This window comes from Pan paniscus, chromosome 16, assembly GCF_029289425.2.
Source record: "Pan paniscus chromosome 16, NHGRI_mPanPan1-v2.0_pri, whole genome shotgun sequence".
NCBI lineage: Eukaryota > Metazoa > Chordata > Mammalia > Primates > Hominidae > Pan > Pan paniscus.
Genome location: NC_073265.2, coordinates 24,055,732 through 24,072,724, shown reverse-complemented (window position 1 = coordinate 24,072,724; position 16,993 = coordinate 24,055,732). Strand labels below are relative to the sequence as shown.

The 16,993-nt window shown below is 38.9% G+C and overlaps 1 pseudogene; it reads left to right on the top strand.

Annotated features, from left to right (window-relative positions):
• Positions 1-210: 210 nt before the first annotated feature.
• On the top strand, positions 211-11,267 carry LOC117975999 (tubulin alpha-1B chain-like; annotated as a pseudogene).
• Positions 11,268-16,993: the final 5,726 nt, after the last annotated feature.

The window sequence follows — 16,993 nt, the reverse complement described above, 5'->3', positions numbered from 1 at the left end:
TGTAATTTATTGAGTGTCATGTGGTATTAATCGCAACATCCTGAAAATGCAAATGAATAAAAGTTTGGTCAATGTACCATGACATTCCTTCATGTGAGCCTCCTAGGAAAAGGTCACTGAGCATTCTCTGTTTACATTTTAATTTTAGACTCCAGAATTTCACACTAAGTTTTTCTTCTCATTTCTTATGCAGTAAAAGAAGAGTTCATATTTCCAATGTGTCTTGCTTTCTGTTCTTTAGTTTTTGTTTCCTTAAAAAGTTTAAATTCCAAAAAGAGAAAAGGATTACTTAGCATAACCAATAGAGGTGGTCTGGAAATAATAAAAGAAAATGAAGGCAAATATAAAACATGAAGACAGTTTCCTCGCATAAGAATATTTACCACACAAGGACCCCAGCAGTTACCTTGCATTAAGCATACTGAATTCTTTCTTGATCTCCAGAATAACTGTCCCCACAATCCTCTTCCCCTCCACCTTTGATTTAACATTGTGCACTCTCTCTATTATACTTATCTTTGTGTTGCAACCTAAGTTCAAGAACCTCAAAGGTAGCTGCTTCTCTTTGAAAGATGCCTGGTTTAATATAAAAATCTCTTTTAAGAGCTGAATTTATTGACATTTTTCGAAAAACAGTTCTGGATGGGAAGTGATCCTTTTCTACTTTAGTTCACTGGTTCATTTGGGCCATTTTTGATTGGTTGGTTGGTTGGTTGGTTAGTTTTTTCCATCTGGTTTCTAGTTCAGTTGTCCACAAAGTGAACTAAAAGTGCTAACTGTGTTACTGTATTTTCATTACCTTTTTGCTTCCAGTGCTAGTTTCTTCTCATCTCAGACTGCCACGAGAATAGCGTGCAATAGGAGTAGACCTTGTTAATTTGCATGCCATTTAGTTGGTTGACTACTTTTCACAGAAGTGAATTGAATTCAATATAATAAAACTTTTGAAGATGTTTATGAAACTAATATTTGTATATTAACAGACTATTGAATGCCAACTCTGTGCCAGGCAGCAATGCCAAAAGCAACTCTAGTACTTTATAGATGAGAACACCAAGGCATTGGGTGATTTGCCTGGGACACCACAATTAATTGAACAGGGACTAGAACCATCATATAACTTTTAGGCAAATTTCTTACCATGCTGCCCTTTAAACTTCTTTGCTTGAGACACATTAAAGAACAGAACAACACCAACTGTGCTTGAGTAAGACAAGCCTACTAAATAATTTCTCTTATGGTCAATATACCAAAAAGACTAGGTTGCCAAAATCAGGGTAGAAAATAAAAGGTCTCTAAAAAGAATGTCCCAATGTTTACAATATTTATTCTTACAGGAGAAAGACAAATTAGTATTTGTTTTGGTTTGGTTTGAAAAAGGAATGAGAAACACATAATAGAAAGGGACTCTAGTAAGTAATACTGTATGCCTCAAAATGCGAATTATCCTAAAGTCATTTTATATTTAAGCAGAAGCAGAACATGTTAAGTAATAATAGTTCTAAAAGTGTGATTTCTGAGTGTGTTACCTTGACTCAGCTTCTCAGGAGAAGTGACCGGGACCTGGTGTCTGCTCCTGTTGCCTTTGCCTCTTAATCCCTAGCCACTAAGTGTGAGCACATCTCCATCCACGTTGGCCGGGCTGATGGCCAGATTGATAATCCCTGCTCAGAGCTCTGCGGCCTGGAACATGGCATGCAGCCCGATGGCCAGATGCCAAGTGACAAGACCACTGGGGGAGATGACTCCTTTAACATCTTTGGTGAGACAGGTGCTGGCAAGCATAAGCCCAGGGCAGTGTTGTAGACCTGGAGCCCACATTCATTGACAAAATTCACGTTGCCATCAACCACTAGCTCTTCCACCCTGAGCAGCTCATCACAGGCAAGGAAGATGCTGCCAATAACTATGCCCAAGGGCACTATACTATTGGCAAGGAGATAACTGGCTTCGTGTTGGACCAAATTCTCAAGCTGGCCAACCAGTGCACAAGTCTTCAGGGCTTCTTGGTTTTCCATAGCTTTGGTTGGGGAACTGGTTCTGGGTTCACCTCCCTGCTGATAGAATGTCTGTCTCTTCATTATGGCAAGAAGTCAAAGTTGGAGTTCATTTACTCAGTGTCCCAGGTTTCCAAAGCTGTAGTTGAGCCCTATAACTCCATTCTCACCACCCACACTACCCTGGAGCGCTCTGAGTGTGCCTTTGTGGTAGACATCTGTCATAGAAATCTCAATATTGATTGCTCAACCTATCAATAGCTAGTGAAGTCTCTTTAACTTTAACTGCCTTATTCATCAGTTTATGCCCTCTATGCTTCCCTTAGAGTTGATGGCTTCCTGAATGCTGATCCCTGTTATCTCTGCTGAGAAAGCCTATCATGAACAGCTTTAGAGCAGAGATCATCAATGCTTGATTTGAGCCAGCCAACCAGATGATGAAATGTGACCTTCGCCATGGCAAATGATGGCTTCCTGCCTGTTGCACTGTGGTGACACCATAAAGATGTCAATGCTGCTTTACCACCATAAAGACCAAGCACAATATCCAGTGTGTGGATTGGTGTCCCACTGGTTTCAAGGTTGGCGTTAATTACCAGCTTCCCATGGTGGTACCTGGTGGAGAACTGGACAACATACAGAGAGCTGTGTGCATGCTGAGCAATACCACAGGCTTTGCTGAGGCCTGCGCTCACCTGGACCACAAGTTTTGACCTGGTGTATGCCAACCATGCCTTTGTTCACTGGTACATTCGTGAGGGGGGCATAGAAGAAGGGTTTTCTGAGGCCCAATGAGGACATGGCTGCCCTTGAGAAGGTTTATGAGGAGGTTGGTATAGATTCTGTTAAAGGAGAGGGAGAGAAAGAGGAGAGAAATATTAATTATCCATTCCTTCCATCCCTGCAACATGTCTTACCCCCAGAATTTAAGCTTCAACATTAATTGACAGGCATCAAAGCTTTCTGGTTAGATTGCTTACACTCAGTGGAGATCAATGTTCCATCTGTACCTGTAAGATTTTTCCATCATGTCTCAAAGTAAAGGCTTTAAGATTAAAAAAAAAAAAAAAAAAAAAAGGAGATTTCAAATAAAGGGAAAAACAGGATTTACCAAGACTTACATTTTAAATCATTATACATCAGCTGGGTCAGCCTTCTGATTACACTTCCTATCACAAATCCAGCATTAATGCATTTGGGAGCTGAAAATAACATCCATGTGAGTTGAAGTTCCCAGGAGTAAAAGTCTATTTGTAAAATAAATCAAGATAGTCTTGTGTAATTACAGAAATAAATTGTGATAAGTTTTTTCAAGGCTGTCATTGTAAATCTTGATCTACAATCTTATTAAAGGAATGGGTTCATTTGAGCAAGTGGAGAATGGGTCTGCAGAAATACAGTCCTACCTTGCGGAAAAAGTCGTGAATGTCAACTGTGATATCTCAGGAATTAAATTGGTCAGGTGGATCTCTTAACTTGCCAATGTACTATGGGCATTATTAAGTGAAATTGTTGGTTCTTGTCTAGAGTTAACAATGACTAGAATCAACTTCTCTTGCTCTGGCTAGTCTGAAATATAGAATGCAAGTCAAATGAATGCACAAATCTCTGACATCAGCCTCAGTGCTCTGATAACAGATTAAAGGCATCAGCTATGAGGAGTTCCTTAATTAGCAGGACCTGGCATGAAGCAGGACATGCTATATATCAGTAGGTGTTTTGGGACCCTGAAGGATACATTTGATATGTTTTGTGATGCATACACATTTATTTTTTGAAAACAATGACAATAGGAGAGTGTCTTTTTTCTAGTCTAGCCAAAGGTTTGCCAATTGTATTTACCTTTCCCAAAAAACCAACTTTTCATTTTGTTGGTCTGTATTGTTTTTTAGTCTCAATTTCATTTATTTCTGCTCTAACCTTTATTATTTCTTCTACTAATTTGGGGTTTGGCTTGTTCTTCCTTGAGGTGCATAATTGGGTTATTCATTTGAAGTCTTTCCACCTTTTTGATACAGGTGTTTATCGCTGTAAACTTCCCTCTTAGTACTACTTCTGCTGTATCCCATAGATTTTGGTGTGTTGTATTTCCACTTCCATTTGTTTCAAGACATTTTAAATTTCCTTCTTAAAGTCTTTGTTGACCCATGGGTCGTTCAAGGGCATGTTGTTTAGTTTCCATGTGTTTGTGAAGTTTCTGAAGTTCCTCTTGTTACTGATGTCTAGTTTTATTCCATTGTGGTCAGAAAAGATACTTAACATGATTTCTACTTTTTTGAATTTGTTCAAAGTTGTTTTGTGCCATAAGATATAGTCTATTCTAAATAATGTTCCATGAAAAGAAGGTACATCCTGCAGCAACTGGGTGAAATGTTCTGTAAATGTCAGTCAGACCTGTTAGGTCTAATATATAGTTTAACTCTGGTGTTTCCTTATTGATTTTCTGTCTAGGTAATCTGTCCATCACTGAGAGTGGAGTGTTAAAGTCCCCATATTATTATTGTATTGGAGTCTATTTCTCCCTTCAAATCTATTAATGTTTGCTTTATATGCTTGGGAGCTTTGGTATTTGATGCATAGATATTTATAATTGTTATATCCTCTTGCTGAATTGACCCTGTAATCGTTAGTGACCTTCTTTGTCTCTTTTTACAGTCTTCGATTTGTAGTCTATTTTGTCTGATATAAGTATAGCTACTCCCTTTTTTGTTGTTTCTAGTTGCATGAAATATCTTTTTCCACTCTTTTACTTTCAATCTATATGTGTCTTTGTAGGTGAAATGGTTTTCTTGTAAACAGCATATAGTTGGGGCTTCTTTGTCCATTCAGCCACTCTTTGACTTTTAATTGAAGAATGTTGTCCATTAACATTCATTATCATTATTGATATATAAGGACTTACTACTGTTGCCTGTTTTCTGATTGTTTTGTAACTCCTGGCCTGTATGCTTTCCACTGAGAAGTTTGTTGCCAGATGAATTGGAGTTCTTGATATGTTACTTGCTTCCTTTCTCTTGCTACTTTTATGATGCTCTCTTTGTCCTTGACCTTTGAGAGTTTGATTATTATATGCCTTGGGGTACTCTTATTTGGGTCAAATATGTTTGATGTTCTCTGACCTTCCTGTACTTGAATATTTATATCTTTCTCAAGTTTTTACAAGTTTTGTTATTTCTTTGAATAAGCTTTCTACCCTTTGCTCTTGCTCAACTCCCTCTTGAATATCAAAATTCTTAGATTTGATCTTTTGGGGTAATTTTCCTTATTTTGTAGGAGATCTTTAATACTTTTTATTCATTTTTCTTTTGTCTCCTCTGTATTTTCAAATAGCCTATCTTCAATCTCTGATTCCTTCCTCCACTTAATCCATTCTACTGTTGAGAGCTTATAACAAATTATTCAGTTTAGCAAATAAATTTCTCAGTCTGAAAAATTTCTATTCTTTTTTTGTGTTATTTCAATCTCTTTATTAAATATTTCTGATAAATTTCTGAATTGCTTTTCTGTGTTAGCTTAGAAATCACTGAGTTTCCTTAAACTACTATTTTGAGTTCTTGGTTAAAAAGTTCATAATTGCCTTCTTGCCTTGCTTTTCTTTTTTTCTTTTACTTTAAGTTCTGGGATACATGTGCTAAACATGCAGGTTTGTTACATAGGTATACATGTGCCATGGTGGTTTGCTGCACCTATCAACCCGTCATCTAGGTTTTAAGCTCTGCATGCATTAGGTATCTGTCCTAATGCTCTCTCTGCATGCATTAGGCATTTGTCCTAATGCCTTCTTGCTAGGGTCAGTCACTGATTCCTTGCTTTGTTTGTTTGGGGAGATCATGGTTCCCTGTTTGCTGCTGTTTCTTGTGGATGTATATCTATGTCTTTGCATTGAAAGATTAGTTTTCTATTCCGGCCTTCTCTGCCTAACTTGTTTTGGTTTTTATTGCATATATTTGGTTAGAGGTTCTTTACTGCTAGGTCACTGCCTCCTTTTCAGCTCTAGGTGGTGCCTTAAGCCCAGGTTTCACCTTACACTCTGAGCACAGCTCTTCCTGAATAGGAGAAGTTCCAAAGGGAATGTCCTGGCATTGCAGGAAGGCCGGCTAGAGGTTTTTGCTCAGGGGATCTGTGGGATGGATCTCCTACAGCATGGTGCTGCTGAGCAGCCACTCTGATCTGGCATCTCCTTTGGCAGAGTTACGGAGCAGAGCTTCCAGGGCTGGGGATTGTAATCCCATCTTCCCCCTTTGTCTCTGCCTGTCCTCAGGGATATTTCTCTCTTCAGGCACTCAAGATACTTTCTACAGGTTAAGAGAGGGACAGGTCTCCCGCCAGGAAACCCAACATCATGGGAAAACTGGTTGTCCACATCAATCTCACTTTCTCCAATATGGAAACAAGTGAGACTGGGCGCGGTGGCTCACGCCTGTAATCCCAGCACTGTGGGAGGCCGAGGTGGGCAGATCACAAGGTCAGAGATCGAGACCATCCTGGCTAACACGGTGAAACCCCGTCTCTACTAAAAATACAAAAGTTAGCTGGATGTGGTGGTGGGCGCCTGTAGTCCCAGCTACTGGGGAGGCTGAGGCAGGAGAACTGCTTGAACCTGGGAGGCGGAGGTTGCAGTGAGCCGAGATCCTGCCACTGCACTCCAGCCTGACAACAGAGCAAGACTCATCTCAAAAAAAAAAAAAAGAGAGAGAGAAAAGAAAAAAGAAACGAGTGACCCAAGTGAGTTGGGGGAAAATTTTCTGTGGACTTGGTGCCCAGTAGAAAGGGGAGTCTTATTTTCTTATAGTCTTCTCAGTGTTTTTCCACTCCTCTGTGACCCCAAGAACCATCTCTCTTCATACTTGAGTTCTAAAATACTTCTCGTGATAATCTTGGTGCTGTATATTTGTTTTTGGTTTTCTACAAGAAGGAGTAAGAACAGCTTGCTTCGACACTGCCACTTTGAAACCAGAAGTCAGACTGGCTGATCTTTAAGGTCCCATCTTCTATCACAATTAGTTTTGCCTGTTTTTGATCTTTATATAAGTTGAATCATTTGTGTTTGCCTTCTCAGATACATTTCTCTGAATGATGTGAGGTAGGGTTCAGCAGATTAACTGAGTACTATTTATTCAAAAGACCATCCTACAGTGCACTGCACTACAATGTCATCTTTGTCATAAATCAAGTGATTATATATGTGTGGGTCTGTTTCTGTAATTTCCTTTGTTTTGTTGGTATATATTTCATCTCTTGTGCCAACATTCCACTGTTTTGATTACTATAACTTATAATAAGTTTTGATTAACTTTTGTATATCCTTTAGCTATATTCTTCAAGATTATTGGCGATTTTTAGTCCTTGTATAAATTCTAGAATTATTTTGTCAATTCCACAAAAAAACTTACTAGACTTTTATTGGGATTACACTAAATCTATAGATCAATTTGGGGGAAATTGGCATCTTACAACCTAGGAATATGGTAACTCTTTTCATTTACTTAAGCCTTCTTAAACTCAATAACATTTTATAGTTTTTCTTATAAAGATCATGGTCATTTTTTGTTAAATTTATTCCTAGGTATTTATTTATACTAGTGTAAGTGATACTTTCTAAAATTACATTTCTAGTTGTTTGTTACTAATATATAGAAATACATCTTTGTATGTTGCACTGGTATTTAGCAATCTCAGTGAATTCACCTATTTCTTATAATTTGACTATAGATTATTTTGGGTTCTCTACGTACATAATTATGTCATCTGTGAATACAAAAGTTTTTTTCTTCAATCTTTATACTTTTAATTTCCTTTTCTACCTATATGCCTTTCATTTTCTTTTTTGCCCTTATTGGCCTTTTGAAGGCCTCCAGTACAATGTTGAAAAGAGGTAGTCAGAACAAGTATCTTTGTTTCTTCCCAGTTTTAGGGGCAAACTTTCAATATTTCACCACTAAGTATAGTGTTTGCTATAGGTTTTTGCATACACTCTGTATCAGGTTTTAAGAACTTCTTTCTATTCCTAACTTGCTAGGTGTTTCCTTTTTAATCATTAATGTATGCTGAATTCTAACAAATGCTTTTTCTATATCTATCAAAATGATTGTATGCTTTCCTTTATTTATTTATTTTTATTTTACTTTAAGTTCTGGGATACCTGTGCTGAACGTGCAGGTTTGTTACATAGGTATACATGTGCCATAGTGGTTTGCTGCACCCATCAACCCGTCATCTAGGTTTTAAGCTCCCCATGCATTAGGTATTTGTCCTAATTCTCTCTCTCCCCAATCATATGCTTTTCTTTATTTTGTTAATGTGGTGGATTACATTGATTTATTTTTTCTATCGATTGAATTTTTTCTAATTAGGGCCATAAGTTGCTACTCTTCACATGCCTAGTAATTTTTCACTGGATGCTGGACATTACAAGTGCTGTGTTGTTGGATGTTTGGATTTTGTTGTCTTCCTTTAAAGAGTGTTGAGGTTTGTTTTGGCAGGCAGTTACATGTGGATTAGATCTACCTTTTTGATGTTTGTTTTTAAGCTTTGTTACACAGGTGTAGAGTACCTTTACTCTAGGGCTAACTTAGCTCTATTACCAAGCTATGACCCTTCTCTGGCCCCTGTTGGATGCCCCAGGTTTTCAATGAAGTATTTCTACTTGGGTTGATATAAATTAAAACCTTTTCTATTGTATGAGCTCTAGGAATTGTTTAGTAGAGCTCCCAGGCAGTTGTCCTTTGACCTCATGAAGTTTCACCCCATGCATGTACAGATTAGTATTCAGCCAAGACTCAAGGGGACCCCTCTTTAGATTTCTGGAGCCCTTTCTTTGTGTAACTTCCTCCTTTTAGTTACTCTGCCTTACAAATTCTAGCCAGCACAGTCTTCCCAAGTTTCTGTCTCTTAAATTCAGTGAGACTGCTGGGCTTCTACTTAGGTTCCCCCTAGGTAAAGGCAAACTGTGCTGCTCTTCAAAAATTGCCTGTAGGCAAAAGCCAGGGCAATCACAGGGCTAACCTTTTTCCTTTTCTTCCTCTCCAGGATGACGAAACTATGCTGCCTGTTGGTCAATGTCTGAAAATAGTTGCTTCATATATTTTGTCCACTTTTACTTGATTATAGTGGGATGTACTGGGATGAGCAGAAGTAGAAGTTGACTTTTTTTTTTTCAAATATAAAATTAACCTTACAATCCTAATCTTTTTTTATAAGTGCTATATTACGTTTGCTAGTATTTTATTTAGCATTCTTGCATTTATGTTTATGAGAAAGATTGGTCTATCAGAATAATAATTATTATTATGGTACCATACTTGTCAGGTTAAATATCAAGATTAGAGTGACTTCATAAACTGAATTAAGGAGTCCTTTTTTTTTTTTTTTTTTTGAGACGAGGTCTCATTCTGTGGCCCAGGCTGGAGAGCAATGGTGCAATTTTGGCTCACTGCAACCTCCACCTCCTGGGCTCAAGTGATCCTCCCACATCAGCCTCCCAAGTAGCTGGGACTACAGGTGCACACCACCATGCCTGGCTAATTTTTGTATTTTTTGTACAGACAGAGTTTCACCATGTTGCCCAGGCTGGTCTCAAACTCCTGGACTCAAGAAATCTGCCTACCTTGGCCTCCCAAAGTGCTAGGATTACAGGCAGCAGGGTGTTTTTTGTTGTTGTTGTTGTTGTTGTTGTTGTTTGAGTACTCTATTTTTATTCACTGGAAGTGTTTTTTGTAACATTGATATTATTTCTTCTTTAAACACTTGGAAAAATTCAACAGTGAAACAATCTAAGGCTAGATTTCTTTGTGGGAAGATTTTAAATTTCAGATTCAATGTATTTATCAATGTAAGACTACACTATTTCTTCTTGTGTTGGATTTGGTAAGTTGTGTTATCTTAGGAATTTGTCCATTATAAAGCTGAATTTTCAGATTTATATTGGTAAAAGTAATATATAATATGTTCATAGCACAGCTTTAGCTATATCCCACACATGCTGTATCACATTTTCATTAACATTCTGCTCAAAATGTTTTCTAATTTCCATTGTGATTTCATTTTTAACCCATGTTTTTTCATTTTCACTGAAAATGTTTTAGAACTTTAATGGAGATGATGGTTGCACAACATCGGGAATGCACTAAATGCCACTAAATTGTTCACTTAAAATGAAAAATTTTAAATTTCATGTTATTATTCACTTTAAACTGGTTAGTTTTATGTGAGTTTCACCTCAACAAAAAATACTTTTTAAGAAGTGGGCTGGGTGCAGTGGCTCATGCCTGTAATCCCAGCACTCTGGGAGGCCGAGGTGGGTGGATCACCTGAGGTCAGGAGTTCGAGACCACCCCGGCCAACATGGTGAACCCCTGTCTCTACTAAAAATACAAAAATTTGTTGGGCGTGGTGGCACATGCCTGTAATCCCAGCTAGTTGGGGGGCCGAGGCAGGAGAATCGCTTGAACCCGGGAGGCGGAGGTTGCAGTGAGCCGAGATCGCGCCATTGCACTCCAGCCTGGGCGACAGAGCAAGGCTCTGTCTCAAAAAAAAAAAAAAAAAAAAAAGTGGATTACTTAATTTCTAAGCATTTGGGCATTTTTCTTCTTTTTGTTATTAATTTCTAGCTTCAGCTGCATGCAGTGGCTCATGCTTATAATCCTAGCACTTTGGGAGGCTGAAGTGGGCAGACTGAGCCCAGGAGTTTGAAACCAGCCTGGGCAACATGGCAAAACTTTGTCTCTGCAAAATATGAAAGAAATTAGCCAGGCATGGTGGCACATACCTGTAGTCCCAGCTACTTGGGAGGCTGAGGTAGGAGGATCACCTGAATCCAGGAAGGTCGAGGCTGCTGTGAGCCACGGTGGTGCCACTGCACTCTAGCCTAGGCAACAGAGGGAAAGACCCTGTCTCTAAAAAAAAAAAAAAAAAATTCTAGCTTCTCTACTGCCGTCAGAGAACCTAGCCTGTATTATGATAATCCTTTTAAATTTTTCATGACTTTTCCTGTACATGTTCCACGTACACTTGAAAAGATTGTGCTGTATGTTCTATAGTACTTAGGTATATATAAATATTTAGCGGAGTTTGTTAATCATTTTGTTCAAATCCCTTATACCTCCTCATGTTTCATGGGTTTTTTTTCTGTCTGCTTGTTCTATCAGTTACTGTGAAATGTGTTTTTTTTTTAAAAATCTCAGTGTAATTACAGGTTTATTTCTATTTTTAGTTCCATCAAATTTGCCTTGTGTATTTTGAGGCTGTGTTATTAAAAGCATACAAACAAAATTATACCTTCCTGATGGATAGTCTTTATTATTATTATTATTTACAACTGTCTGTCTTTAACTCTCAATATGCTTCTCATTTTAAAATCTACTTTGTCTTATGTTAGTATAGCTTCACCAGGCTTCTTTTGGTTGCTTTTTGAATGGCATTTTTTTTCCCACTCTTACATAACCTTTCTGTGTCTTTGTATTTAGAATTTTTCTGTTGTAAGCAACATATTGTTGGGCTTGGGATTTGATCGTACCTACTTACAAGCTAATAAGTTATGCATTGCTGGCAGAAGGCATAAGACTCCTGGGTGATAAGCAGAAGACTCACTCAGCACAGTAAGTAGCATGAGTGTCAGCATGTTTGCCTCTGTCAGTTCCTCCTTCTCCCCAAGCCCTACAGAGGTAATGTGGAGGGTCCAGCTGAAGGCCTGAGTGCTCAGTGGATTGTGTTATAGGAGAGAAATAATGGGCAATGCACCACTTTTACAGCAAGCATCAAACAAGCCTGCTCTTTGTCCCAGAAGGAGACATAACCTCATCCCTCAAGGTTACTTGCTGCAAACTCAACCCTATGGAGAAATGGCCTGAGAAAAGAGCAGCCTTGTATTGGCACACCCTACAGGAGCATGGAGGGGTACTCTATGATGATGAGCTGATTTATTCCACTTTGACATTCTGTCATATTTTGCTTGATGTATTTCAAGACTATGTTATTCGATATATACAAATTTAGAATTATATTCCTGGTAGATAGGCCTTTTCATCAATAGCAAATGTCCTTAACTGTAGTAATGCTTTTTGACTTAAAGTGTACCTTGTCTTATATGACAATATAACTACCCCACTTGTCTTTTGGTTAGATTTTTCATGGCGTAGGTGTTCTCATCCTCTTGCTTAATCTTTCTGTTTCTTTATATTTAAGGATTTTTTGTAAGCAACATATATAATTAGTCAAGCTATCTTTGTCTTTTAATTAGAGTATGTTTGAATTTTATGTAATTACTGGCGTATTTTGATTTACTTTAACTGTTTTATTTCATGTTTTATGTTCCTTTTTCTCATCTTTCTTGCCTTCTTTTGGATATATAAAGGAATTTTAATTATTCCGTTTTCTCCATTCTATTAGTTTGTTAGTAATTCATTCTTTCACCAGTGAGCCTGAAGATTACAGCAGGCATTGTGGCTTATTACAGTCTACTAAGAATGGATACTTATTTCACTTCCCAGATGATGCTGCCGATGCTAAGACCTTATAAAACAACTACCTTGGCCACTGCTTTGTGCAATTATTCTTGTATAGAGATTTTTCTACCTTTTTTTTTTTTTAGACAGAGTTTCGCTCTTGTTGCCCAGGCTGGAGTGCAGTGGCGCGGTCTCGGCTGGCTGCAACCTCCGCCTCTCCGGTTCAAGCGATTCTCCTGCCTTAGCCTCCCAAGTAGCTGGGATTACAGGCACTCGCCACCAAGCCCAGCTAATTTTTTGTATTTAGTAGAGACAGAGTTTCACCATGTTGGTCAGGCTGGTCTGGAACTCCTGACCTCAGGTGATCCACCCACCTCAGCCTCCCAAAGTGCTGGTATTACAGGCATGAGCCACCACACCTGGCTCATAGCCATAATTTTTCTACCTTGTAATCAACATATTGTTATTGTTTTATAAGCTAATATTCATTTAGATTCACCCTTTCCATTGCTCTTCATTCCTTCCTAACATTTTGTGCTTCCTTCTGGATAATTTTCTTTCTTTATGAAGAATTAAAGCTTTTAAATGTTTCCTTTCGTGCAAATGTGCTGCTGACAAATTCTCTGTCTGGAGATGTCTTTTTTTCACCTTTAATTTTGAAGGGTATATTCACTATGTATAGAAGTCTAGATTGTCAATTATTTAAGCACTTTAAAAACTGTCAGTTTATTGTCTTATGCCTCTGTCTCTCATTGGAAAAGTCAGCTCTCAGTCTTTTTCTGCTCCTTTGAAGATAATGTCTCTTTTCTCTTGCAGCTCTTTAAAATGTTTGTGTTTAAATTTTTTTTTTTTTTTTTTGACAGAGTCTTGCTCTGTCATGCAGGCTGGAGTGCGGTGGCACAATGTCAGCTCACTGCAACCTCTGCTTCCCCAGTTCAAGCAGTTCTCCTGCCTCAGCCTCCCACCAAATAGCTGGGATTACAGGCCTGTGCCACCACATCTGGCTAACTTTTATATTTTTAGTAGAGATGGGATTCCGCCATGTTGCCAGGCTGGTCTCAAACTCCTGGCCTCAAGTGATCTGCCTGCCTCGGCCTCCTAAAGTGCTGAGATTACAGGTGTGAGCCACTATGCCCGGCCTGTCTTTGATTTTCCTCAGTTTGTCTAGAAGGTGCCTAGATGCAGTCTGCGTATTTTTGACTCACTTTTCTTCCAGCACACCAATCCCCTCTTCAGCTCTGCTCTGCTTGCTATTAAACCCATCTACTGAGTTCTAATTTTAGTTGTACTTTTCATCTTCATAATTTTCATTCTATTCTCTTTTAACAAATTCCAATTCTTTGAGCAAACTCTTGTCACCAATTTTCTTGAGCATATTGATTACAGTTATTTTAGTGTGCCCAATTACTCCGGTATCTGGAGTTGTCTGTTGTCAGATTTTTCTTTCAGTCCTATATCTTGCTATGTCTGTCAATTCTTTAATGAATGCCTGACATTGTATCTGAATCATTGCACAGGCTCTGGATGATGTTTTCTCCCTCCAGACAGGATTTACCTTCTTCTTTTGCAAGGAGCCAGAGGCAGATCACGCCAATCCAGCTGGGACCATGCTGCCTCCGTGGCTGGTTTGCTGTCTTTGAGAAGGTCCATCTAGCTCTGGCTCACCCTCTTCCTAAGATGCAGCCCTGTAAAGATCCCAGCTAGGGGCCTGGGATATTTTTCAGGTCCTCCTTTACAAGTTCTGAACTCAGGTTTTGTCTGCATAGCATTATGAGACTGCCTGAAACCCTACTTTGCCTTGCACCCACTTTCTGTTTGACTTTTGAGCCTCTTGTACAATTTAATCAGAAAATAACTTGAAAACTGATGCTGATGTTGGCCTCACATTTTTGCACCCCTCTTTGCTCTGGCTTCTTGATTCTCTACAAGTCCTAATTGCCTTGGCAACTTCCAACTTTAATTTTTATCTTCTCAGACACATCAAATTGTCTAAAACTGCTTTAAAATCACCATTATACTTATGAGAAAACTTCCCTAAGCCACATTTGTCCAAAGCCACAAAATTAATCAGTGAGAGAACTGGGATTAGAGCTTTGACTCCAAAGTCTGTCATTATCTAAGCTACTTCAAAATATAGCCATTTTGTTGTGTTTACCTAGAAGGGTCTGGCTCAGAGTTGGGTTTTATTGTCTATGATGATATTACAAAAGTTGCTTTATGATATTGAGAGTACAGTAAGATCATAACCTGCTTTCCTCTCTATTAAATGGACATGATAAACTCTTTAGTCAGTGTTTTGCTGATAAAGCCATAAGTTGTTTCATGCAGTTCCTCTTTGGTTTAGTCACCATGGTTATTAATTTATTTACATCATTATTATTTAAATATATTTAAGAATGATGTAATATTTAGTTACATCATTTTTATTTAAACATTTTTTAGTTCCTTGTGAATCCAAGGTCAGAGAAATCTTCATTTGCATTTATTCCTAATTTGTACCTAATTTGTGTATTTAATTTAGAACATAATAAGGATATATGCTCATGATCATGTTATTATTTATTGCAAGAAGAGTCAGTACTCCTCTCGCACCAGAAGAAAAACCAAACAGACACTATTTCAACTTAGCAGGATGTGGAGTTGTACCATTGCCTCTTGTCAGCCCTGCTTATATAATTCAGAAGAAGAGCACTTGCCACTGTTGAACAGACTTCTTCACAGAGGGCCTGGGTGTGCAGCACCCTGCCAAGTTTCCTATTAGTTATGGAGAAAAGCCATTTGTATTCTGAAATTGCAAATCAGCCAGGCAATCACCACACAGAAATAGCCCCCATGAAAATAAAGCAGTGCTATATTTGAAGGCTTAATCATGTGTATTTATAGACCTGAGTTGAGTTCTATTTGGAAAATTTCACATTATACAGTAACATTGTGATTACCAACATACTCAAAGGGTGAGGGGATGGGATGTTTGATCCACTTAAATTTTCTGAGTAATGAGGAGTTAGTCACAAAGAATTTTTTTGTCCACTCACTAGTGAATGCCTTTCAAAAATTGCTTTAGTCAGCTCAGAGGAGATCAGAAAGCCAGCTATGAGGTATTCTGGGTGGGAGAAGTAGGGAAGTGTGTTCTCGACAGATTCGTCATTGATACTTAAAAACCCACCATGAGAGATTCAGTCTTATAACTTAGGACCCTGTTCCAAATTAAAATGAAAATTACTTGGGTTGGCTAACATTGCACATATTAGTGTTTTAGGACTTAGTATTAATAAGTGTATCAGGACATTTCCTGGGAGAAGATTTGAAAAGATAGAGGGTACTAGAAGGCCTTGGGTACCTGGGGTGAGACAGCAGCGTTGCCTGTTTCCCAAGTCTGCTCCGGGCCAGGCCTGTCAGCACACAGTCTGCCCTTCCTCGATGAACACGTGTCACTGATACTGATCAGCTGACCTACAACCAGCATTTTATTGGACCCCCTCAAACTCAGCACACTCAGAAGGACTCATCATCTTCCTCACCCACCCCTCACATCTGCTTCGCAATGCTCACTGTCTCCTCAGCACCTAGTACTCACGCTTACGAGGAAAGGCACCAATGAACGAACACTTGCAGGAGGTGAGGGAGGGAGACATCTGGAGACCTAGAGTAAGAGTATTCCAGGCAGAGGGAATGGCACCTTGAGGGCCCTGACACAGGACCTGGCCCAGGGTGTTCAAGGTGAATGAAGGGAGCAGTGGCAAGAGAGGAGGCCAGACAGGAGCTCTGTAGAAAGCATTTTCTACTGTTCAAATAAGAAAGCTTCGAGTTGTCTTTGTCTTTTTCTGCCTCTACCCCCTGACTCAGTCTTTCCTCAAGTGCTCTGAAACATTCCTCAAAGTCGTGACCTCCTCTCCATTCCCACTGCTACCACAATCAGTTCCTCCCAGCTGCCTTCCCTGACTATGGCTTTTCCCTCCCAAATCTGTCCTCCATTTTGCTGCTACAGTTGGCCTCTCCAATCACGTAGCTCATCATGTTATTCCCCTCTTCAGCATCCTTGACGGCTCCCCGTTATCTATGCTAGCACTTTCCAATCGGACTTTCTGCAAAGACGGAAATGTTCTGGAATCTGTGCTATTCAGTGTCCACATGTGCATTTGAAATGTGGCTAGTGAGACTGAGAAATTGAATTTTAAATTTTATTTAATTTTAGATAATTTAAATGGTTGCACGTAGCTAGTGGCTACATATGATATTGAACAGCCCAGCACTGATATCATTTTTAATCTTTTGGAAAAGCCAGGTTTCCTTTCCTTTTGAGACTCTAATGAGAGCTTCATTTTCCCTGAAAACTTCAGCTACAATACTTTTGCATGTATTCTAATGGTTTGTGAATCTATGGAGCCCCTCTCTGTATCTGCAGTTAGGAACTTCTGGCCTAGAAGGTAATGTCTAAGCCCATTTTGGGGGCTCAAGACAGCACTTGGAAAATGTCCTCTGTCTTAAGCTAGATTCTATGAGCTGATTGTTCTGAGTGACAGGAAGTAGACTATTTGGAGGAATTAATGATGA